This window comes from Triticum urartu, unplaced genomic scaffold (genome assembly GCF_056163025.1).
Source record: "Triticum urartu cultivar PI428250 unplaced genomic scaffold, HENAU_Tu73 scaffold2, whole genome shotgun sequence".
Taxonomy (NCBI): domain Eukaryota; kingdom Viridiplantae; phylum Streptophyta; class Magnoliopsida; order Poales; family Poaceae; genus Triticum; species Triticum urartu.
Window position 1 is genome coordinate 8,712,556 of NW_028260368.1, and position 25,737 is coordinate 8,738,292.

Sequence of the window (25,737 nt, forward strand, 5' to 3'; positions counted from 1 at the left end):
CTTCCTGGGTCGATGCCCGAGTGGTTAATGGGGACGGACTGTAAATTCGTTGACAATGTCTACGCTGGTTCAAATCCAGCTCGGCCCAAACCAAAAATCTAGGGCTTCGTGAGTATGAACTAAATCCTTTTGTTTTTCTTCCATAAAATAAAATGTCTGATCTATAGAAATAAAAGATAAAGAAAAAAGGGAAATTTTTTTTTCTAATCCATATCTCTCTCATTCCTTTCTTACAAACAAAAGAGTTTTTCTTATTGAAGGCTGGATTATTATCCATTTTTAGTGATAAAAAATCACGACATACTAGTTATGTCACTCTCACTATACCCACGTATAATATAATATGTGGGTATGTAGTATATGATTCGTCTATTTCTTAGAGTACGAAAGACGAATCGAATCTTCTTATGGTTCTATTTAAGAATGGGTATGCCATACACCCCGCGGGGATTGTAGTTCAATTGGTCAGAGCACCGCCCTGTCAAGGCGGAAGCTGCGGGTTCGAGCCCCGTCAGTCCCGAACTAGGGTTCAATGAATGGAGAAATTGATATTTCCTTTTTCCATGAAAAAAAGGGGCAGGGAGCAAGATCAAATACCCACAGGGCACCCTTACTTCACTTTTTTATTTTGCATCTCTCATTAAAGAGGGAGGGAGGGCATATAGGAATTTTTTTTTCACTACTCCCAATCGATAAAGAAAGACACACATACGATATGTGGATTAGTAGAATTTAGGATATTATATTACTCTATCTTTCTTTATGATGATACCATCCTCATCTTAATTTCCTATTCCACTCTTATGGAATAGAGTACCGGTATTTTACCGGAATCCATACATAAATCGTATTCCCTTTTTATTTCAGACCTCTTTTCCCCATCTCACTTCTACTGCTTATTTGGATGTCTATGTGACCCATAGAAAGTGAAAGTTGGTCATATAATACATACATAATTGTATGTATAACTATAAGAAAAAGGAAGGGAAATTGTATAAGATTAAGAAAGTATAAGATTAAGAAAGCTCGTGGGTTAGAGATATAGAAAAGAAAAAGTAGAAAAGGATTAAAAAAGAGGGAATTCCTAATCCAATCAAAAAACCCATTTTGGTCTTAGTGTGGATAGAGGATCTTCCTATGTTATACTATATAACTCTCATCCGTGAAATATAACTCTCATCCATGAATTGATTTGATAGATCCGATATTCATAATATTGAATTGATTCAGTATTATCAGAATGCAAGCCCTACCCTTGAATTTACAAGATACCCCTTTTTCCTCTCCATGGGATTACATCCCGAGTTATTGTGAAAATAAAAAATAAAGAGGTTATGGAAGTCAATATTCTCGCATTTATTGCTACTGCACTGTTCATTCTAGTTCCTACTTCTTTTTTACTTATTATTTATGTAAAAACAGTCAGCCAAAATAATTAATTGGAATTCCAATTAATCATTGAAGAAATTAAAAAGGGATTAAATAAAAAAAATCCAAGTCTTAAATGAAAGGATCTGGTTGGAATCTTAAAGTGTGGTAGAAAGAACTACATATAGTTTTTTCTACGACACTTTAGATTCTTTCTATTATATTATCTTTGAATCTACATAGAATAGATTAGTAGATTGAAATAGTTAAGTAGTCTAATTCAATTTCTTTTTTCATTGCATCCACTTAATTTCAATCAGGTCAAAATAAAAAAATCTAAGACAATTCTTGACCAAAGAATCCATGGAAGGAAAGAAAAATAATATGAAGAATAGACTATAGTAAAAAGTAAAAGGAAATGGAAAATGTGTGATATGCCGTGAATAGTTCCGTGGAAGAAAGTCTAATTTTCTTATGTATAGAACTTTTTTTAACCATTCGTCATTTCTAGTAGAAATTCTGAATTGGTATAATGGCTCTTTCTTACATTACAACTTACAATACAAGAGTTTCTTACAGGAGTGAAACAAAACTAAAGAAAAAGATTAAAGAATAACGTTTGACAAAATGATTAATGCAAAATGATCCATTAAAGAAAAGAATTGATACAACAATTTGATTACTTAATCAATTAGTAGTATCCCTAGAGTCCACTCCTTCCCCATACTACTAGTGAAAGAGAAAATGTAAAGACTACCATTAAAGCAGCCCAAGCGAGACTTACTATATCCATCTAAATTATGTCTCCTATTTCTATGAAGGGATTATTCTACTATTGATCAATAATCATAGTGGAATCAAGGGTACAGAGTCAAAAAGGGATTCCGCCCTAAGGCCATGGATCAATCAGTTCAAGGAATTTACTCCTAACAAATTCTTATAGGAATTCTGGTAGAATTAGAGAGCATTAAAAATACGAGATACTATAGCCCTTTTTTCCTTAAAAAAGAAAGAGTACGGGAATGATGTCCTGAATAGAAGAAGCGGGAATAGGAAGATTTTTTATTCCTTTTGTTACTCTTTTTTTTTTTTTTAAGCAAAGGACGCCCGAATATACCATAAAATTATCGATAGATAAATATTTATTGGATACCTACCTTACCTAATGTTTATTTTTGACCTAAACCCTGCAGCCTTGCTTTGTATCATTCTATGAAAGAATGAAGAGATTTTATCCATAATACAACTCCTAAATTGATTTTTGATCGACCTATTTAATCTGATTCTCGTTAGAATTAAGTAGTCCTTACTTTAGTGTATGTAGGTAACATAAGATGTACGATAAAAAAATGTATAATAATTAGTAAGTCTTGATATTCTTTCGTGGAGTCCCTTCTTGAATCTTAGATTGAAAAAAAAAAAGAATGCCCCTTAGGGACCTTTCTTTGGATACCAAGATTTCTGACATCTTATCCTCGTATTTTAAAATTATCAAATCGAATCTCAATTAAGAACCAATTCAAATTCATATAATAAAAGAATAAGGAAACACTACCTCACCCCTATTGATAACCATTTTGGCCACTACCGTCAAAACAAACCCTAACCCTAGTTTGAGGATAGAACTATGGTATGGTTTCTCTAAACCCAGTATCGGCAGGCCCAGTTACTCTCTTGCCCGAACTTATGCGAAGTAAAAATTTATCGAATTCGATCAGCACTATAAAAAAAACCTAAGTATTTTATTGATCAGGCGGCACCCAGATTTGAACTGGGGATAAAGGATTTGCAGTCCCCTGCCTTACCGCTTGGCCATGCCGCCAAAAAATCCGATCAAAAATCTAGAAAACAGCAAGTATTCATCCACGTTTTCTTACGAAAAGCCCCTTTTATTTTGAATATAATTCTACTTACTTTTTTCCAATCTTTTTCAAAAAATCTATTCCTGCTTTTTTTGATCCAGTTTCTATTATTCTCCTCGATAGATTCTATCTTAAAACATACATTGTTAACACAATAAAACTTCCCATTTCTTTCTATTGAGATGAAAAAGAAGAAAAAGTGGATTTCTATTCACAGGCTGCAAAATTCAGAATAAATTGGAACCGTTAACTAGAATTCTCTTTTTTTTATTGCAGTAGTGAACTACTCTTAAATCGGTATTATCTCCCCCCCCTTCAATGGCATAATAAAATATTATGGCTTTATGCTTAATCCGTGTATAGGTAAACTTTAGGTCCGAACAGCATTATTATCCAAAGATCCCCTTTATGTACATATCTCTATGGGGAATCATGCTTTAATTTTTCAAAGTATTAAATTAAATATCTTGAATAAAAAAAGGAAATTTGCTCTGATATAGAGTATAACCTGACTATCTTGGCGTACCCAAGTGAAATTACGATAAAAGAAAAGCATGGATATGGGGAGAGGTGGATAACTAGATTGGCATGTACTTAAAAAAGGGACTTACTTTATTTTAGAATTCCACAATGAAATACTGAATTTTCTAGCAATTATACTACTCCGATCCGAAATAAAAAAGAACCCTCAAATTATTTTGAGAAATTAAAGTAAGCACGCTATTCTAAATCGAAGTAAAGTCAAACTTTCTAGTATATTATATTACGGCTTTATTACATTCATAGAAAGGAGATAAAATGAGAAATCTTTGCCATCCAATCTGATTAGAATATCATAACATAAAGTATAAGTGGCAGAATTTTTTTTGTAGGAATGTTTTATCAATTCATTTTCATTTCATTTGTACCCCTGGCAAACTCGAACTTTCGTCCAAATGGTCTCTATTCATATGTATGAAATACATATATGAAATACGTATGTGGAGTTCCCTAGAATTTCATGTGATTCAGTAAACAGAATATAGATTCCATGATTGCTAGATCGATCCATAGGGATTGATGAAGAGTGAGCTGATAATGGAATTTTTCTTTGATAAACAGGAAACTTAAGATTAAGATGCTCCGGAATGGAAACGAGGGAATGTCCACAATACCCGGATTTAGTCAGATCCAATTCGAGGGATTTTGTAGGTTCATTAATCAAGCCTTGGCAGAAGAACTTGACAAGTTTCCAACAATTAAAGATCCAGATCACGAAATTGCATTTCAATTATTTGCGAAAGGATATCAACTGCTAGAACCCTCGATAAAAGAAAGAGATGCTGTGTATGAATCACTCACCTATTCTTCCGAATTATATGTATCTGCGAGATTAATTTTTGGTTTCGATGTGCAAAAGCAAACCATTTCTATCGGAAACATTCCTATAATGAATTCCTTAGGAACCTTTATTATAAATGGAATATACCGAATTGTGATCAATCAAATATTGCTAAGTCCTGGTATTTACTACCGCTCGGAATTAGATCATAAGGGAATTTCTATCTACACTGGCACTATAATATCAGATTGGGGGGGGAGATCGGAATTAGCAATTGATAAAAAAGAAAGGATATGGGCTCGCGTGAGTAGAAAACAAAAGATATCTATTCTAGTTCTATCATCAGCTATGGGTTCGAATCTAAGAGAAATTCTGGATAATGTTTCCTACCCTGAAATTTTCTTGTCTTTCCCGAATGCTAAAGAGAAGAAGAGGATTGAGTCAAAAGAAAAAGCTATTTTGGAGTTTTATCAACAATTTGCTTGTGTAGGTGGGGACCTGGTATTTTCGGAGTCCTTATGCGAGGAATTACAAAAGAAATTTTTTCAACAAAAATGTGAATTAGGAAGGATTGGTCGACGAAATATGAATCGGAGACTTAATCTTGATATTCCTCAGAACAATACATTCTTGTTACCACGAGATGTATTGGCCGCTACGGATCATTTGATTGGAATGAAATTTGGAACGGGTATACTTGACGATGACGATATGAATCACTTGAAAAATAAACGTATTCGTTCGGTTGCGGATCTGTTACAAGATCAATTCGGATTGGCTCTTGGTCGTTTACAACATGCAGTTCAAAAAACTATTCGTAGAGTATTCATACGTCAATCGAAACCGACTCCCCAAACTTTGGTAACTCCAACTTCAACTTCAATTTTATTAATAACTACTTATGAGACCTTTTTTGGCACATACCCGTTATCTCAAGTTTTTGATCAAACGAATCCATTGACACAAACTGTTCATGGGCGAAAAGTGAGTTGTTTAGGTCCTGGAGGGTTGACGGGGAGAACCGCAAGTTTTCGGAGCCGAGATATTCATCCGAGTCACTATGGGCGTATTTGTCCAATTGACACGTCTGAAGGAATCAATGTTGGACTTACTGGATCCTTAACAATTCATGCGAGAATTGATCACTTGTGGGGATCCATAGAGAGTCCGTTTTATGAAATATCTGCTGAGAAAGCAAAAGAAAAAAAAGAGAGACAGGTGGTTTATCTATCACCAAATAGAGATGAATATTATATGATAGCAGCAGGAAATTCTTTGTCCTTGAATCAAGGTATTCAGGAAGAACAGGTTGTTCCGGCTAGATACCGTCAAGAATTCTTGACTATTGCATGGGAACAGATTCATGTTAGAAGTATTTTTCCTTTCCAATATTTTTCTATTGGGGGTTCTCTCATTCCTTTTATTGAGCACAATGATGCGAATCGGGCTTTAATGAGTTCTAATATGCAGCGCCAAGCAGTTCCGCTTTCTCGGTCCGAGAAATGCATTGTTGGAACTGGATTGGAACGCCAAACAGCTCTAGATTCGAGGGTTTCCATTATAGCCGAACGCGAGGGAAAGATCATTTCTACTGATAGTCATAAGATACTTTTATCAAGTAGTGGGAAGACTATAAGTATTCCTTTAGTTAACCACCGTCGCTCTAACAAAAATACTTGTATGCACCAAAAACCCCGGGTTCCACGGGGTAAATCCATTAAAAAAGGACAAATTTTAGCAGAAGGAGCTGCTACAATTGGGGGCGAACTTGCTTTAGGAAAAAACGTATTAGTAGCTTATATGCCATGGGAAGGTTACAATTTTGAAGACGCAGTACTAATTAGCGAACGTTTGGTATATGAAGATATTTATACCTCTTTTCACATCCGGAAATATGAAATTCAGACGGATACGACAAGCCAGGGCTCCGCTGAAAAAATCACTAAAGAAATACCACATCTAGAAGAACATTTACTCCGCAATTTGGACAGAAATGGAGTTGTTAGGTTGGGATCCTGGGTAGAAACTGGTGATATTTTAGTAGGTAAATTAACGCCTCAGATAGCGAGCGAATCATCTTATATCGCGGAAGCTGGATTATTACGGGCCATATTTGGCCTTGAGGTTTCCACTTCAAAAGAAACTTCTCTGAAATTACCTATAGGTGGAAGAGGGCGCGTTATCGATGTGAAATGGATCCAAAGGGACCCGCTCGACATAATGGTTCGTGTATATATTTTACAGAAACGTGAAATCAAAGTTGGGGATAAAGTAGCCGGAAGACATGGGAATAAAGGGATCATTTCCAAAATTTTGCCTAGGCAAGATATGCCCTATTTGCAAGATGGAACACCCGTTGATATGGTCTTCAATCCCTTAGGAGTACCCTCCCGAATGAATGTGGGACAAATATTTGAAAGCTCGCTCGGATTAGCGGGGGATCTGCTAAAGAAACATTATAGAATAGCACCCTTTGATGAGAGATATGAGCAAGAGGCTTCAAGAAAACTTGTGTTTTCAGAATTATATGAAGCCAGTAAAGAAACAAAAAATCCATGGGTATTTGAACCCGAGTACCCGGGAAAAAGCAGAATATTTGATGGAAGAACAGGCGACCCCTTTGAGCAACCTGTTCTAATAGGGAAGTCCTATATCTTAAAATTAATTCATCAAGTTGATGAGAAAATTCATGGGCGTTCTACTGGGCCCTACTCACTTGTTACACAACAACCGGTTAGAGGAAGAGCCAAGCAAGGGGGACAACGAGTAGGAGAAATGGAAGTTTGGGCTTTAGAAGGATTTGGTGTTGCTCATATTTTACAAGAGATACTTACTTATAAATCTGACCATCTTATAGCTCGCCAAGAAATACTTAATGCTACGATCTGGGGAAAAAGAATACCTAATCATGAGGATCCTCCAGAATCTTTTCGAGTGCTCGTTCGAGAACTACGATCTTTGGCTCTAGAACTGAATCATTTCCTTGTATCTGAAAAGAACTTCCAGGTTAATAGGGAGGAAGTTTGATCGGAATAAATATAAATTCTTTTCTTATTTCTATTTTATGATTGACCAATATAAACATCAACAACTTCAAATTGGACTCGTTTCCCCTCAACAAATAAAGGCTTGGGCTAACAAAAACCTACCTAATGGAGAAGTCGTTGGCGAAGTCACAAGGCCCTCTACTTTTCATTATAAAACCGATAAACCAGAAAAAGATGGATTGTTTTGCGAAAGAATCTTTGGACCCATAAAAAGCGGGATTTGCGCTTGTGGCAATTCTCGAGCGAGCGGAGCTGAAAACGAAGACGAAAGATTTTGCCAAAAATGCGGGGTCGAATTTGTGGATTCTCGGATACGAAGATATCAAATGGGATACATCAAACTCGCATGTCCCGTGACTCATGTGTGGTATTTGAAAGGTCTTCCTAGTTATATCGCGAATCTTTTAGATAAACCTCTTAAGAAGTTGGAGGGCCTAGTATACGGCGATTTCTCTTTTGCTAGGCCCAGCACTAAAAAACCCACTTTTTTACGATTACGAGGTTTATTCGAAGAGGAAATTGCATCCTGTAACCACAGCATTTCTCCCTTTTTTTCTACCCCAGGCTTTGCAACATTTCGAAATCGGGAAATTGCGACAGGAGCAGGTGCTATTAGAGAACAATTAGCAGATTTGGATTTGCGAATTATTATAGAGAATTCTTTGGTCGAATGGAAGGAATTAGAAGACGAGGGGTATAGTGGAGATGAGTGGGAAGATAGAAAAAGACGAATAAGAAAAGTTTTTTTGATTAGACGCATGCAATTGGCGAAACATTTTATTCAAACAAATGTAGAACCAGAATGGATGGTTTTGTGCTTATTACCGGTTCTTCCTCCCGAATTGAGACCTATTGTTTATAGGTCTGGAGATAAAGTAGTGACTTCAGACATTAATGAACTTTATAAGAGAGTTATCCGTCGGAACAACAATCTTGCCTATCTATTAAAAAGAAGTGAATTAGCGCCAGCAGATTTAGTAATGTGCCAGGAAAAATTGGTACAAGAAGCCGTGGATACACTTCTTGATAGTGGGTCCCGCGGGCAACCGACGAGGGATGGTCACAATAAAGTATACAAATCACTTTCAGATGTAATTGAAGGTAAAGAGGGAAGGTTTCGCGAGACTCTGCTTGGGAAACGGGTCGATTACTCGGGGCGTTCTGTCATTGTTGTGGGTCCTTCGCTTTCATTACATCAATGTGGATTACCTCTAGAGATAGCAATAAAGCTTTTTCAGCTATTTGTAATTCGCGATTTAATCACGAAACGCGCCACTTCTAATGTAAGGATTGCTAAAAGGAAAATTTGGGAAAAAGAACCCATTGTATGGGAAATACTTCAAGAAGTTATGCGGGGACATCCTGTACTGTTAAATAGAGCACCTACCCTGCATAGATTAGGCATACAGGCCTTTCAACCCACTTTAGTAGAGGGGCGTACTATTTCTTTACACCCATTAGTGTGTAAGGGTTTCAATGCGGACTTTGATGGAGATCAAATGGCTGTTCATCTACCTTTATCCTTGGAAGCTCAGGCAGAAGCCCGTTTACTTATGTTTTCTCATATGAATCTCTTATCTCCCGCTATTGGGGATCCTATTTGCGTACCAACCCAAGACATGCTTATCGGGCTTTATGTATTAACGATTGGAAAGCGTCGAGGTATTTGTGCAAATAGATATAATAGTTGCAGAAACTACCCAAATCTAAAAGTAAATTACAATAATAATAATAATTTTAAATATAGGAAAGATAAAGAACCCCATTTTTCTAGTTCTTATGATGCACTGGGAGCTTATAGACAAAAACTAATCAGTTTAGATAGTCCCTTGTGGCTACGATGGAACCTGGATCAACGCGTCATTGGGTCAAGAGAAGTTCCGATTGAAGTTCAATATGAATCTTTGGGGACTTATCATGAGATTTATGCCCACTATCTAATAATGGGAAATAGAAAAAAAGAAATTCGTTCGATATACATTCGAACCACTCTTGGTCATATTTCTTTTTATAGAGAAATAGAGGAAGCCATACAAGGATTTAGTCAGGCCTATTCATACACTACCTAAACAAGAAAGTTAGATTCGGCGATGCCCCTCCCCTTTCGGGGGGCATTCCGATTTCCCTAGTATCATCATTATTTGCCACGCGAATCCAGATTGAGATTGAGGCAATTAAGTTAATTAAATTTTCGAATCACTGACTCAGGCCCATTGTCGAATCCTACTCAGCAATTGTCGAATCCTACTCAGCCGAAAAGGGGGTACTTATGTATGGCGGAACGGGCCAATCTGGTCTTTCATAATAAAGAGATAGACGGAACTGGTATGAAACGACTTATTAGCAGATTAATAGATCATTTTGGAATGGGATATACATCCCATATACTGGATCAACTAAAGACTCTGGGCTTCCATCAAGCCACTACTACATCGATTTCGTTAGGAATCGAGGATCTTTTAACAATACCCTCTAAGGGATGGTTAGTCCAAGACGCGGAACAACAGAGTTTTCTTTTGGAGAAACACTATTATTATGGGGCTGTACACGCGGTAGAAAAATTACGCCAATCTGTTGAGATATGGTATGCGACAAGTGAATATTTGAAACAAGAAATGAATTCAAATTTTCGGATAACGGATCCTTCTAATCCAGTCTATCTAATGTCTTTTTCAGGAGCCAGAGGAAATGCATCTCAAGTACACCAATTAGTAGGTATGAGAGGATTAATGTCGGACCCTCAAGGACAAATGATTGATTTACCTATTCAAAGCAATTTACGCGAGGGACTTTCTTTGACAGAATATATAATTTCCTGCTATGGAGCCCGCAAAGGGGTTGTAGATACTGCTGTGCGAACAGCAGATGCTGGATATCTTACACGTAGACTTGTTGAAGTAGTTCAACATATTATTGTGCGTAGAAGAGATTGTGGTACTATCCGAGGTATTTCTGTAAGTCCTCAAAATGGGATGACGGAAAAACTTTTTGTCCAAACACTAATTGGTCGTGTATTAGCAGACGATATATATATCGGTTCACGATGCATTGCCGCGCGAAATCAAGATATTGGAATTGGATTAGTCAATCGATTCATAACTGCCTTTCGAGCACAACCATTTCGAGCACAACCAATATATATTAGAACCCCCTTTACTTGCCGAAGCACTTCTTGGATCTGTCAATTATGCTATGGCCGGAGTCCTACTCATAGTGATCTGGTCGAATTGGGAGAAGCCGTAGGTATTATTGCAGGTCAATCAATTGGGGAGCCAGGGACTCAACTAACATTAAGAACTTTTCATACTGGCGGAGTATTCACAGGGGGTACTGCCGACCTTGTACGATCCCCTTCGAATGGAAAAATAAAATTCAATGAGAATTTGGTTCACCCCACACGTACCCGTCATGGGCAGCCTGCTTTTCTATGTTATATAGACTTGCATGTAACTATTCAGAGTCAAGATATTCTATATAGTGTGAATATTCCCTCAAAAAGCTTGATTCTAGTGCAAAATGATCAATATGTAAAATCCGAACAAGTAATTGCGGAGATTCGTGCCGGAACGTCCACTTTACATTTTAAAGAAAGGGTACAAAAGCATATTTATTCTGAATCAGACGGCGAAATGCACTGGAGTACTGATGTTTACCATGCGCCCGAATATCAATATGGTAATCTTCGCCGATTACCAAAAACAAGCCATTTATGGATATTGTCAGTAAGTATGTGCAGATCCAGTATAGCGTCTTTTTCACTCCACAAGGATCAAGATCAAATGAATACTTATGGTAAAAAAGATAGGGAAATTCTTGATTATTCAACGTCGGATCGAATCATGTCCAATGGCCATTGGAATTTTATCTATCCTTCTATTTTTCAAGATAATTCAGATTTGTTGGCGAAAAAGCGAAGAAATAGGTTCGTCATTCCATTACAATATCATCAAGAACAAGAGAAAGAACTAATATCCTGTTTTGGGATTTCGATTGAAATCCCCCTTATGGGTGTTTTACGTAGAAATACTATTTTTGCTTATTTTGACGATCCCCGATACAGAAAAGATAAAAAGGGTTCAGGAATTGTTAAATTTAGATATAGGACCCTAGAAGAAGAATATAGGACTCGAGCGGAAGACTCAGAAGAGGAATATGAGACCCTAGAAGACGAATACAGGACCCGAGAGGACGAATATGAATATGAAACCCTAGAAGAATCTAAATATGGAATCCTAGAAGACGAATACGAATATGAAACCCTAGAAGACGAATATGGGAGCCCAGAAAACGAATATGGGAACCCAGAGAACGAATATAGGACTTTAGAGAAAGACTCAGAAGAGGAATATGGGAGCCCAGAGAGCAAATATAGGACCCAAGAGGACGAATATGGAACTCTAGAGGAAGACTCAGAAGACGAATATGGCAGCCCCGGGGAAAGCGCAGAGGAAAAATATGGTACTTTAGAGGAAGACTCAGAAGAAGATTCAGAGGACGAATACGAGAGCCCAGAGGAAGATTCCATCTTAAAAAAAGAGGGTTTGATTGAGCATCGAGGAACAAAAGAATTTAGTCTAAAATACCAAAAAGAAGTAGATCGGTTTTTTTTCATTCTTCAAGAACTTCATATCTTGCCGAGATCTTCATCCCTAAAGATACTTGACAATAGTATTATTGGAGTGAATACACAACTCACAAAAAATACAAGAAGTCGACTAGGCGGACTGGTCCGAGTGAAGAGAAAAAAAAGCCATACGGAACTCAAAATATTTTCCGGAGATATTCATTTTCCTGAAGAGGCGGATAAGATATTAGGTGGCTGTTTGATACCGCCAGAAAGACAAAAAAAAGATTCTAAGGAATCAAAAAAAAGGAAAAATTGGGTCTATGTTCAACGGAAAAAAATTCTCAAGAGCAAGGAAAAGTATTTTGTTTCCGTTCGCCCTACAGTGGCATATGAAATGGACGAAGGAAGAAATTTAGCAACACTTTTCCCGCAGGATCTCTTGCAAGAAGAAAATAATCTCCAAATTCGACTTGTCAATTTTATTTCTCATGAAAATAGCAAGTTAACTCAAAGAATTTATCACACAAATAGTCAATTTGTTAGAACTTGCTTAGTAGTGAATTGGGAACAAGAAGAAAAAGAAAAGGCTGGTGCTTCCCTTGTTGAGGTAAGAGCAAATGATCTTATTCGCGATTTCCTAAGAATTGAGTTAGTCAAGTCCACTATTTCGTATACACGAAAAAGGTATGGTAGGACAAGTGCAGGACCGATTCCCCATAATAGGTTAGATCGCGCCAATATCAATTCTTTTTATTCCAAGGCGAAGATTGAATCACTTAGCCAACATCCAGAAGCTATTGGCACTTTGTTGAATCGAAATAAAGAATACCACTCTTTGATGATTTTGTCGGCATCCAACTGTTCTCGAATTGGTTTATTCAAGAATTCAAAACATCCCAATGCGATAAAAGAATGGAATCCTAGAATTCCTATTCGAGAAATTTTTGGGCCCTTAGGCGCTATTGTAGCTAGTATATCGCATTTTTCTTCATCTTACTATTTACTAACGCATAATAAAATCCTGTTAAAAAAATATTTGTTCGTTGACAATTTAAAACAAACCTTCCAAGTACTTCAAGAACTTAAATACTCTTTAATAGATGAAAATAAAAGGATTTCTAATTTCGATAGTAACATAATGTTGGATCCATTCCTTTTGAATTGTCACTTTGTCCATCATGATTCTTGGGAAGAGACATTGGCAATAATTCACCTTGGACAATTTATTTGTGAAAATGTATGTCTATTTAAATCGCACATAAAAAAATCCGGTCAAATTTTCATTGTAAATATGAATTCCTTTGTTATAAGAGCAGCTAAACCTTATTTGGCCACTACAGGAGCAACTGTTAATGGTCATTATGGAGAAATCCTTTACAAGGGAGATAGGTTAGTTACGTTTATATATGAAAAATCGAGATCTAGTGACATAACGCAAGGTCTTCCAAAAGTGGAACAAATCTTTGAAGCGCGTTCAATTGATTCATTATCCCCGAATCTCGAAAGGAGAATTGAGGATTGGAATGAGCGTATACCAAGAATTCTTGGGGTCCCTTGGGGATTCTTGATTGGAGCTGAGCTAACCATAGCCCAAAGTCGTATCTCTTTGGTTAATAAAATCCAAAAGGTTTATCGATCCCAAGGGGTACAGATCCATAATAGACATATAGAGATTATTATACGCCAAGTAACATCAAAAGTGCGGGTTTCCGAAGATGGAATGTCTAATGTTTTTTCGCCTGGGGAATTAATCGGACTATTGCGAGCGGAACGAGCAGGACGAGCTTTGGATGAATCGATCTATTATCGGGCAATCTTATTGGGAATAACAAGGGCTTCCCTGAATACCCAAAGTTTCATATCTGAAGCAAGTTTTCAAGAAACTGCTCGAGTTTTAGCAAAAGCTGCCCTACGAGGTCGCATTGATTGGTTGAAAGGCTTGAAAGAAAACGTAGTTCTGGGGGGGATTATACCTGTTGGTACCGGATTCCAAAAATTTGTGCATCGTTCCCCACAAGACAAGAACCTTTATTTCGAAATAAAAAAAAAAAATCTATTCGCGTCGGAAATGAGAGATTTTTTGTTTCTCCATACAGAATTAGTTTCTTCAGATTCTGACGTAACAAACAATTTTTATGAGACATAAGAACCCCCATAAAAATATTTTTTACTTTACTAGACTTTTGAACTTAGAACACTAACAGGTCAAATTTTAGATTTTTAAGATTTTTATTTTAATAAGTAAAACAAGTCAGTTAATTCATTAAGGTGGTTATGTTTATACCATGTATCAATGGCCAACTCTTATCTTAGTACAAGGTTCTCTCGGAACAATTATTATTTATTTCAAGCTATTTCGGATCTTTCTTAATCTTCAAAAAGAACTAAATTCCGTAATGGAATGGTAGGATTAAAAAAAAGGAAGTGTGGAAAAAATGACAAGAAGATATTGGAACATTAATTTGAAAGAGATGATAGAAGCAGGAGTTCATTTTGGTCATGGTATTAAGAAATGGAATCCTAAAATGGCCCCTTACATTTCGGCAAAGCGTAAAGGTACTCATATTATAAATCTCGCTAGAACGGCTCGTTTTTTATCAGAAGCTTGTGATTTAGTTTTTGATGCAGCAAGTCAGGGAAAAAGTTTCTTAATTGTTGGTACCAAAAAAAGAGCAACAGATTTAGTAGCATCAGCTGCAATAAGGGCTCGTTGTCATTATGTTAATAAAAAGTGGTTCAGTGGTATGTTAACGAATTGGTCGATTACGAAAACTAGACTTTCTCAATTTAGAGACTTAAGAGCAGAAGAAAAAATGGGAAAATTCCACCATCTCCCAAAAAGAGATGTGGCAATCTTGAAGAGAAAATTATCTACTTTGCAAAGGTATCTCGGCGGGATCAAATATATGACGAGATTGCCAGACATTGTGATCGTCCTTGATCAGCAAAAAGAGTATATAGCTCTTCGGGAATGTGCCATTTTGGGGATTCCTACTATTTCTTTAGTCGATACAAATTGTGACCCGGATCTCGCGAATATATCGATTCCAGCCAACGATGACACTATGACTTCAATTCGATTGATTCTTAACAAATTAGTATTTTCAATTTGTGAGGGCCGTTCTCTCTATATAAGAAATCGTTGATTAAGAATATATAGTGAATTCTTGGGCAACTGCGTAAATTTATGGAATCACTTACTTTACTATATCTTTTTTTTTGCATAGAATTTTTTTTGCATAGAAAAAAGAAGGGGAATATTGATATATATTAGAGGGTATTGATATATATTATGATCTGATGTGCTTTCTTGGTATCCTAAATATAAGATTAATACTTCAAGTTGCTGAGTTGAGAAAGAGATGGTTGAATCAAAAGAATTCCTTTTTTGAAGTTCAATTTTTATCAGAGGACAATATGAATATTATACCTTGTTCCATTAAAACACTCAAGGGGTTATACGATATATCGGGTGTAGAAGTAGGCCAACACTTCTATTGGCAAATAGGAGGTTTCCAAATTCATGCCCAAGTACTCATCACTTCTTGGGTCGTAATTACTATCTTGCTAGGTTCAGTTGTCATAGCTGTTCGGAATCCACAAACCATCCCGACCGACGGTCAGAATTTTTTTGAATATGTCCTTGAGTTTATTCGAGACTTGAGCAAAACTCAGATTGGAGAAGAATATGGTCCCTGGGTTCCCTTTATTGGAACTATGTTCCTTTTTATTTTTGTTTCGAATTGGTCGGGTGCTCTTTTACCTTGGAAAATTATAGAGTTACCCCATGGGGAATTAGCAGCGCCCACGAATGATATAAATACTACTGTTGCTTTAGCTTTACTCACGTCAGCGGCATATTTTTATGCTGGTCTTAGCAAAAAAGGATTGAGCTATTTCGAGAAATATATTAAACCAACTCCAATCCTTTTACCAATTAACATCCTAGAAGATTTCACAAAACCATTATCGCTTAGCTTTCGACTTTTCGGGAATATATTGGCGGATGAATTAGTCGTTGTTGTTCTTGTTTCTTTAGTCCCCTTAGTAATCCCTATACCGGTCATGTTTCTTGGATTATTTACAAGCGGTATTCAAGCTCTTATTTTTGCAACATTAGCCGCAGCCTATATAGGTGAATCCATGGAGGGTCATCATTGAATTGACTCTTTTTGGAAATAGTATTTTTTTTTTTTGCAGCTTAGCTCAATTCATGCATGGTTCCAGATAATCTGCTTGGTTGCAAAAAAATAGTTAGAAATGCGTATGAATATATAGCCTAGAGTTGTAGGAGAGAGAATAGAATAGACTATATTATGGAATTTTCAAAGTATATATGCATTAAGGAGGGTGGAGTCAGGCTAGATCTATACTATAATATCCTTAATGTCTATAAGTGGAGTCCTCTTTTATGCAGGTTTCCACTTTAAGCAATGATTTTAGAATCCGATTCAATAGAAAATGAGAAAATATGCAAACAAAATAGAAGAAACAAATGTATATATATAGGATATTATATTATATATTCCTAGGTTAGATTCATTATCTAATCCGATATATGGATATGGAATTCCCTTCTATGTAGTTCGGACAATTCACATTATCATTTCAATTTGATTTCAATTTGTACTTTTTAGTTACTTTACTTCTCCCCAATAGAGCTTAGAAGTAAGAATTTATTGGTTGATTGTATCCTTAACCATTTCTTTTTTTTGACACGAGGAACTACTCACCATGAATCCACTAATTGCTGCTGCTTCTGTTATTGCTGCTGGATTGGCCGTAGGGCTTGCTTCTATTGGACCTGGAGTTGGTCAAGGTACTGCTGCAGGACAAGCTGTAGAAGGTATTGCGAGACAGCCAGAAGCAGAAGGTAAAATACGAGGTACTTTATTGCTTAGTCTAGCTTTTATGGAAGCTTTAACAATTTATGGACTAGTTGTGGCACTAGCGCTTTTATTTGCGAACCCTTTTGTTTAATCTTAAAAAAAAAATTCTTTCGATTTCGATTAGATACTTTTTTCTTTTTTTAGTAAATTGGTATTTGCTTCCACAATTCCAATTATATCAATACTTTATTTAATTTACTCCTATTTATTACTCCTGGAATTATCTATTTATCGGGACAGATAATACCCCATTCTAGGAAGGGCTGAGTTGAGTATTATTAATTTAGAAGATATGCTCACCTTCTTATTTCCCGTCCTTAGTTTAGGAAAGTGGAAAGTTTTTTCCTTTTATTTTAGGAATTTTGGGAACAGAACATTTCAACAAAGGAAGTCTTTCACCGGTCAAACAAGACGTAAGACTTAATCTAAAAGAAATTACTAGATTGAATCTATTTGCATTAAAAAAACCGATCAAAAAAGGGCGAGCGAAGTAAGTGATCGAAAAACTTTGTTCTTTGTTCGTCCTATCTATAAGAGGAGAGCATATGAAAAATGTAACCCATTCTTTCGTTTTTTTAGCTCACTGGCCATCCGCTGGCAGTTTCGGGCTTAATACCGATATTTTAGCAACAAATCTAATAAATCTAACTGTAGTGGTTGGTGTTTTGATTTTTTTTGGAAAGGGAGTGTGTGCGAGTTGTCTATTTCAAGAATAGATTGGATCTATCCGGCTGCACTTTATAATATTTTTTAGTATTTTTCGGATAAATAAGAAAAGGGTGCACGATCTCGACGAATTACTTCTGAATAAATTCAGAAATCATATGGAAGAACCATAGCATTTCGCGACTCATTGGTAAATCAACTTTGATTCTCTATAAACCAAGAATGTGAGACCATTAACACGGTTAAAGCTAAACTGCTTGAAGTCCAGGCAAAAAGAGGTACTCTTTCTACAACTATATTAGTATTAGTACCAATTTAAACGGGAAATAGCTAATGTAAAATTTATCTGATATAGAACACTCATATCGATAAAATGGTTTGAACTATTTACTAGAAAAAAAAGGGGGCACCCTGCCCTTTTTTAACCAATGCCGAATCGACGACCTATGTATAAAAAAGAGAAATTTTTTGGATTTGAAGAAAAAAAAAATAAAAAAGAATTCTATTAATTTTCATTTTCCATTTATTTAGTTAGTTTTTCTTAATGAAATTGAAATTATTAACTAGAGGGCAAATAAAAATAAAGAAACAACTTTGCTGACCATGATATATTTTTATCTAGGCGGAAGAGTCCTCTTAATATTTATCTAGTCTTATATAGGTTTCGGTATATTGAAATATAAACATAAAAAAGAAGATAGAGGATAGGCTCATTACTTAAAAAAAAGATATGGAAATAGCTATAGAAAAAAAAAAAGGAGCGTGAGAGCCAAATGAATCGAAAGATTCATGTTTGGTTCGGGAAGAGATCATAAAAGTTGTAAACTTACAAAATAATCTACTTTCATTAAAAGATTTATTAGATAATCGAAAACAGAGGATCTTGAGTACTATTCGAAATTCAGAAGAATTGCGTAGAGGGACCATTGAGCAACTCGAAAAAGCTCGGATTCGATTACAGAAAGTCGAACTAGAAGCGGATGAGTATCGAATGAATGGATACTCTGAGATAGAACGAGAAAAAGCAAATTTGATTAATGCTACTTCTATTAGTTTGGAACAATTGGAAAAGTCTAAAAACGAAACCCTTTATTTTGAAAAACAAAGGGCAATGAATCAGGTCCGACAGCGGGTTTTCCAACAGGCCGTACAAGGAGCTCTAGGAACTCTGAATAGTTGTTTGAATACCGAGTTACATTTCCGTACGATTCGTGCTAATATTGGCATTCTCGGGTCCCTGGAATGGAAGAAATAATTAAATTAATTAGGCCTTGAACTTCTACTTTCGTTTAGAATTTAGGCATTATTTTTCCCCTTGCTTCCGAAAAAAGAGTCAAGAAACACTAATGGCAACCCTTCGAGTCGACGAAATTCATAAAATTCTCCGCGAACGTATTGAACAATATAATAGGAAAGTAGGGATTGAGAATATAGGTCGCGTAGTTCAAGTGGGGGATGGGATTGCTCGTATTATAGGTCTTGGTGAAATAATGTCAGGTGAATTAGTCGAATTTGCAGAAGGTACTAGGGGTATTGCTCTGAATTTGGAATCCAAAAATGTTGGGATTGTATTAATGGGCGATGGGTTGATGATACAAGAGGGAAGTTTTGTAAAAGCAACAGGAAGAATTGCTCAGATACCCGTGAGTGAGGCTTACTTGGGTCGTGTTGTAAATGCTCTGGCTAAACCTATTGATGGGAAAGGCGAAATTATAGCTTCCGAATCTCGCTTAATTGAATCTCCTGCTCCAAGTATAATTTCCAGGCGTTCCGTATACGAACCTCTTCAAACAGGGCTTATTGCTATCGATTCGATGATCCCTATAGGGCGCGGTCAGCGAGAGTTAATTATTGGGGACAGACAGACTGGCAAAACAGCAGTAGCCACAGATACAATTCTCAATCAAAAAGGGCAAGGTGTAATATGTGTTTATGTAGCTATCGGTCAAAGAGCATCCTCCGTAGCTCAAGTAGTAACTACTTTCCATGAGGAGGGGGCCATGGAATACACTATTGTAGTAGCTGAAATGGCGGATTCACCTGCTACATTACAATACCTCGCTCCTTATACGGGAGCAGCCCTGGCTGAGTATTTTATGTACCGCGAACGGCATACTTTAATAATTTATGATGATCTCTCTCCAAACAGGCACAAGCTTATCGCCAAATGTCCCTTCTATTAAGAAGACCTCCCGGACGTGAGGCTTATCCAGGGGATGTTTTTTATTTGCATTCACGCCTTTTAGAAAGAGCCGCTAAATTAAATTCTCTTTTAGGCGAAGGAAGTATGACCGCTTTACCAATAGTTGAGACTCAATCTGGAGACGTTTCCGCCTATATTCCTACTAATGTAATCTCCATTACAGATGGACAAATATTCTTATCTGCGGATCTATTCAATGCCGGAATTCGACCCGCTATTAATGTGGGTATTTCTGTTTCCAGAGTAGGATCCGCGGCTCAAATTAAAGCCATGAAACAAGTAGCTGGCAAATCAAAATTGGAACTAGCGCAATTCGCAGAGTTACAAGCCTTTGCACAATTCGCCTCTGCTCTCGATAAAACAAGTCAGAATCAATTGGCAAGGGGTCGACGATTAAGGGAATTGCTTAAACAATCCCAGGCAAATCCTCTCCCAGTGGAAGAGCAGATAGCTACTATTTATACCGGAACAAGAGGATATCTTGATTCGTTAGAAATTGAACAGGTAAATAAATTTCTGGATGAGTTACGTAAACATCTAAAAGATACTAAACCTCAATTCCAAGAAATTATATCTTCTAGCAAGACATTCACCGAGCAAGCGGAAATCCTTTTGAAGGAAGCTATTCAGGAACAGCTGGAACGGTTTTCTCTTCAGTAACAAATAAATTTTGCATGTCTACTCTTGTTAGTAGAATAGGAATCGTTGAGAAAGCTTTTTCATTTGAATCATGCAAAAAAGTTTTCTTTGTTTTTAGTTTAGTATAGTTATTTAAAGAATAGATAGAAATAAGATTGCGTCCAATAGGATTTGAACCTATACCAAAGGTTTAGAAGACCTCTGTCCTATCCATTAGACAATGGACGCTTTTCTTTCATATTTTATTCTTTCTTTTATTTTTTTGCTTCTTCCGAGAAAAAACTGTTAGACCAAAACTCTTTTAGGAAATCAAAAAATCCAGATACAAATGCATGATGTATATATTATATCATGCATATATCATAAAGAAGGAGTATGGAGGCGGTAGTGGGAATCGAACCCGCAACCCCAAGGTTATGAGCCTTATGAGCTACCAAACTGCTCTATACTCTTAAACTAAAGAGGGGTAACTAGTGGATAAAAGAGGGTTGGATACGCCCCTCTACCAATATCTATACAAATAGAATAGTCCATTTATACAGAATGGTAAAGAGGGCTCCTCTATGATTATCAATTCCAGAAATCCATACAAATACGAAAGGGTATTTTATCCTTACCAACTGGATCTTGTTGCACCCGGTAACAAACATTCATAAACCATTTCTCGAAGTACGTGTCCGGATAGCCCAAAATGTCGATAGTTAGCTCTAGGTCTTCCGGTCAAAAAACAACGTCGATGAAGGCGTGTAGGTGCACTATTACGCGGTAGGGATTGCAATTTTTCTCGCATTTTCGTTTTTTCACTCAAACTCAAGGGAGAAACTTTGCTTCTTATCTTTTTTTTTAAAGATTGACGAATCAAATGATATTTCTGTTCTAATTTCTGCCGCTTCTTCTCCCTCTGAATCAAACTTTTTTTTGCCATAATGTGTCGTTGCTATTATTACCAAGTATACGGTTCTAATCCTAGATGGAAAAATAAATAGAAAAAGAAATCTAAAAAGGCAGATCCTCCCTCTCTATCAAGAGTAATGAACTAGGTGCTGATACAGTACAAAAAAACAAACTAAATTAACCAAACTTGCCTGATGTTGAGGCAATCAAGAAAGCTGCATAAGTGAATATATAACCCACGGAAAAGTGAGCTAATCCAACCAATCTTGCTTGCACAATGGAAAGAGCCACGGGCTTATCTCTCCAGCGAATTAAATTAGCTAAAGGTGTGCGTTCATGAGCCCATGCTAAAGTCTCAATTAATTCCTGCCAATACCCCCGCCAGGAAATTAAGAACATAAATCCAGTAGCCCAAACAAGATGTCCAAATAAGAACATCCACGCCCATACCGATAAACTATTCATCCCAAAAGGATTATATCCATTGATAAGTTGTGAAGAGTTTAACCATAGGTAATCTCTTAACCATCCCATCAAATAAGTGGAGGATTCATTAAATTGTGAAACGTTGCCCTGCCATAATGTGATATGTTTCCAATGCCAATAAAAAGTAACCCACCCAATGGTATTTAACATCCAGAAAACTGCCAAATAAAATGCGTCCCAAGCAGAAATATCACAAGTACCGCCGCGCCCTGGGCCGTCACAAGGAAAACTATATCCAAAATCCTTTTTATCTGGCATTAATTTGGAACCGCGTGCATCTAAAGCGCCCTTTACTAAAATCAATGTAGTTGTATGCAAACCTAGAGCAATAGCATGATGAACCAAGAAATCCCCAGGTCCTATTGTTAAGAAAAGCGAATTACTATTCTCATTAACAGCATTCAACCATCCGGGCAACCATAGGCTTCGACCCGCATTGAAAGCGGGGCCATTCGTTGAAGATAAGAGTATATCGAACCCATATGTCGTCTTGCCATGAGCAGATTGTATCCATTGGGCAAATATAGGTTCGATCAAGATTTGCTTTTCTGGAGTACCAAAAGCAAGCATGACGTCGTTATGAACATAAAGGCCCAAGGTATGGAATCCTAGAAAGAGGCTAGCCCAACTTAAATGAGATATGATAGCTTCTTTATGGTCTAACATTCTTGCCAATACATTATCCTCATTCTGTTCCGGATTGTAATCCCTAATGAAAAAAATAGCTCCATGAGCAAAAGCCCCTGTCATGATGAACCCTGCAATATATTGGTGATGAGTATATAAAGCAGCTTGAGTAGTAAAGTCTTGTGCTATGAATGCATAAGGAGGTAAAGAGTACATATGTTGAGCTACTAAGGAAGTAATAACCCCTAAAGAAGCTAGAGCAAGACCTAACTGAAAATGAATCGAATTGTTGATTGTGTCATAAAGGCCCTTATGCCCACGCCCTAATCGACCCCCCGGAGGAGTATGCGCTTCTAAAAGATCTTTAATACTGTGCCCAATTCCGAAGTTAGTTCGATACATGTGACCGGCAATGAGAAAAATAAATGCAATAGCTAAATGATGGTGAGCCATATCGGTCAGCCACAAACTTTGTGTTTGTGGATGGAATCCCCCAAGAAGAGTTAGAATGGCAGTTCCCGCTCCTTGAGCGGTACCAAATAAATGATTACTCGAATCAGGGTTTTGGGCATAAAGATTCCATTGACCCGTCAAAAGGGGTCCCAACCCCTGGGGATAGGGTAATACATCTAAGAAATTATTCCATCGAACGTACTCCCCCCTGGATGCGGGAATAGCAACATGAACTAAATGTCCTGTCCAAGCCAAAGAACTTACCCCGAAAAGTCCTGACAAATGATGATTGAGACGAGATTCCGCGTTTTTGAACCACGAAAGGCTTGGTTTCCATTTGGGTTGTAGATGTAACCAACCCGCTATTAAGGACAGCGTAGAAAGAAATAATAGAAAAAGAGCTCCAGTATAAAGATCCTCATTGGTGCGTAATCCTATTGTATACCACCACTGATAAACTCCAGAATAAGCAATATTCACTGGACCAGCAGCACCTCCTCGAGTAAAGGCTTCCACAGCGGGTTGACCAAAATGAGGATCCCAAATCGCATGAGCAATAGGTCTTACGTGTAAAGGATCCTGTATCCATGATTCAAAATTTCCTTGCCAAGCTACATGAAACAGATTTCCGGACGTCCATAGAAAGATTATTGCTAATTGCCCAAAGTGAGAAGCAAAAATGTTCTGATAAAGACGTTCTTCAGTAATATCATCATGACTTTCGAAATCATGTGCGGTAGCAATACCAAACCAAATACGACGAGTAGTGGGGTCCTGAGCTAAGCCTTGGCTAAACCTGGGAAATCTTAATTCCATAATGCCTTTCAAATCCTCCTAGCCACTATCCTACTGCAATAATTCTCGCTAAGAAGAATGCCCATGTCGTGGCAATTCCACCCAGAAGGTAATGGGTTACTCCTACAGCGCGTCCTTGTATAATGCTCAAGGCTCTAGGCTGAGTAGCAGGAGCAACTTTTAATTTGTTATGAGCCCAAACGATAGATTCAATGAGTTCTTGCCAATAACCACGGCCGCTGAATAAAAACATTAAACTGAAGGCCCAGACAAAATGAGCACCTAAGAAAAAAAGACCATATGCAGATAATGAAGAACCATAAGACTGAATGACTTGCGATGCCTGTGCCCACAAGAAATCTCGAAGCCACCCATTAATCGTAATGGAACTCTGTGCAAAGTTTCCCCCTGTAATATGAGTTACCACCCCTTGATCACTTATAGTACCCCAAACATCCGACTGCATTTTCCAACTGAAATGGAAAATGACTACCGAAATTGCATTGTACATCCAGAATAAACCTAAGAAAACATGATCCCAGGCGGATACTTGACATGTTCCCCCTCGGCCAGGCCCATCGCAAGGAAAGCGAAAACCTAGATTTGCTTTATCGGGTATCAAACGGGAACTCCGAGCAAATAAAACACCTTTCAAAAGTATTAATACAGTCACATGTATGGTAAATGCATGAATGTGATGGACTAAAAAATCTGCGGTTCCTAATGGAATAGGTAACAAAGCCACTTTGCCACCTACTGCTACTAACTCGCCGCCTCCCCACGTTAAGCTAGTACTTGTTGTTGCACCAGGAGCTGTTACGCCAGGCGCAGTAGCATGGATATTTTGTACCCATTGAGCAAAGATAGGTTGTAATTGTATGGCAGTATCCGAAAACATATCTTGTGGACGGCCTAAAGCACTCATGGTATCATTATGAATGTACAAGCCAAAACTGTGAAAACCTAGAAATATACATACCCAGTTAAGGTGGGATATGATTGCATCGCGGTGTCTAAGGACGCGATCTAATAGATCGTTGTATCGAGTAGTTGGATCATAGTCTCTTACCATAAAAATTGCTGCATGTGCAGCAGCACCGACTATTAGAAATCCGCCAATCCACATGTGGTGTGTGAACAAGGAAAGTTGTGTACCATAGTCAGTAGCTAGGTATGGATAGGGAGGCATAGAATACATATGATGAGCTACAACAATGGTTGTAGAGCCTAGCATAGCTAGGTTAAGAGATAATTGAGCATGCCATGACGTTGTTAAGATTTCATAAAGACCCTTATGGCCTTGTCCTGTAAATGGGCCCTTGTGAGCCTCCAAAATATCTTTAAGTCCATGGCCAATACCCCAATTGGTCCTATACATATGACCTGCGATTAGGAAAAGAATAGCAATAGCTAAATGATGGTGCGCAATATCGGTCAGCCAGAGACCACCGGTTACTGGATCTAGTCCTCCGCGAAAAGTCAGAAATTCTGCGTATTTGGACCAATTTAAAGTGAAAAAAGGGGTTGCTCCTTCGGCAAAACTAGGATAAAGTTGAGCCAAAAGGTCCCGATTCAAGATAAATTCATGAGGAAGTGGTATCTCTTTAGGATCCACCCCAGCGTCAAGAAATTGGTTAATTGGTAAAGATACATGAATTTGGTGCCCCGCCCAAGAAAGAGACCCAAGTCCTAATAATCCCGCTAAGTGGTGATTCAACATGGATTCTACATCTTGGAACCAGGCCAATTTGGGAGCGGCTTTGTGATAATGGAACCAACCAGCAAAAAGCATTAACGCTGCAAAAATCAATGCACCAATTGCAGTACAATAGAGTTGTAATTCACTAGTTATTCCAGATGCTCGCCAAAGCTGAAAAAAACCAGAGGTTATTTGGATTCCTCGGAAACCCCCGCCTACAT

At 37.4% G+C, this 25,737-nt stretch overlaps 1 long non-coding RNA gene and 2 other non-coding genes across 3 annotated transcripts in view; all 3 read right to left on the minus strand.

Moving 5' to 3' along the window:
* LOC147952739 (uncharacterized) overlaps window positions 1-25,737 on the minus strand; it is a 142,184-nt gene that overhangs the window by 13,542 nt on the left and 102,905 nt on the right. The window lies entirely within an intron of this gene.
* TRNAC-GCA (transfer RNA cysteine (anticodon GCA)) lies at window positions 3,120-3,190 on the minus strand. The gene has a single exon. It is a non-coding gene; the product is annotated as a tRNA-Cys (tRNA).
* On the minus strand, window positions 20,719-20,790 carry TRNAR-UCU (transfer RNA arginine (anticodon UCU)). Its single transcript has one exon. It is a non-coding gene; the product is annotated as a tRNA-Arg (tRNA).